The sequence below is a fragment of the Mastomys coucha genome, unplaced genomic scaffold (genome assembly GCF_008632895.1).
Source record: "Mastomys coucha isolate ucsf_1 unplaced genomic scaffold, UCSF_Mcou_1 pScaffold15, whole genome shotgun sequence".
NCBI classification, from domain to species: domain Eukaryota; kingdom Metazoa; phylum Chordata; class Mammalia; order Rodentia; family Muridae; genus Mastomys; species Mastomys coucha.
The window spans coordinates 125,424,862-125,426,084 of record NW_022196897.1 but is presented as its reverse complement, the minus strand read 5'-3'; the positions used below and the strand labels follow the sequence as shown (position 1 = coordinate 125,426,084).

Below are 1,223 nucleotides of genomic sequence, written 5' to 3'. Positions count from 1 at the left end.
GAAAGGACTTTTGGTCTCTATTTTGGGAGAGATGTGACTTACCACATGATCCTAGCAGCAATTAGAACCTGAACGTGGCTGGAGAGTAGTAGGGAGGCAGTGCTCAGGTCCTATCCTCTGCATGGCAAACAAGCAAACAACAAACACGAACAAGCTAAGAGTTCAACAAATCTTCTTAGGCCCGCACAGGTTTGTGGGCATAGTTCAGTGCTGAATCCATGTCTAATCTATGTATTAGGCAGAGACTCACTGTAGACTGAGTCCAAATCATTGAATTCTAGGAAGCTTCCTGTGCTGGCTAATGTTATATCAACTTGACATAAGCTAGAGTCATCTGAGAGGGGAATCCCAACTGAGCAAATGCCTCTATCAGAGTAGGCTATGAGTAAGGTTGTAGGCCAATTTTTCTTTCTTTCTCTCTGCTTCTTTCTCTTTCTTTTTTTTCTTTCTAAAGGAGCTCTGGCAAAGTTCTATTTAAGGAAAACATTCCTGGTTTACTTCTCAGCAGTCAGTTCTGGCATGATTCTAATAATATCAGGATCACCTGGGTCAATGATAGCCAGTGTGTATACTCTAGTATTTTCTGCACACTGTGCCCAATTAAATATTATTGTTACTGTAGTGACAGACACCAGTTTTAGCCAACATGGCATGGTATTCTATCTTAGATTTCCTCAGAGCTGGGCTATCATTGGCAAGGATAATCAATTTTGCTTTGCCTTGCCTGATCATTTTCAGAATCTGTTTGTACTCCAGAACATACTTTCCACTTTTCATAACAAGGTAGAGCCTAGAGTTGATTGACTCCATAGAGTTTTTTGTCTTCTTTGTGGTCATCACCTGCCTGCATTATGTGCATGGCAATCCCCAACCAAGATCAGCTACCAAGATCATTGGGGATCAAGAAAGCATAGATAGCCAGGCAGTGGTGGTGCAAACCTTTAATCCCAGAACTTAGGAGGCAGAGGCAGGTGGATTTCTGAGTTCAAGGCCAGCCTGGTCTACAGAGTGAGTTCTGGGACAGCCAGAGCTACACAAAGAAACCCTGTCTTGAAAAAACAACAACAACAACAACAAAAAAACAAAAACAAAAAAAAAAAAAAAAAAAAAAAAAAAAAAAAAAAAAAAAAAAAAAAAAAAAAAAAAAAGAAAAAAAGAAAAAGAAAAAGAAGCCTACAGAACTCCAAATAGATTGGACCAGAAAGGAAATTCCTCCTATCACA

General features: G+C 39.6%; 1 pseudogene; it reads right to left on the bottom strand.

Moving 5' to 3' along the window:
• Positions 1-494: 494 nt before the first annotated feature.
• LOC116092391 lies at positions 495-837 on the bottom strand (annotated as a pseudogene).
• Between the last annotated feature and the right edge of the window lie 386 nt (positions 838-1,223).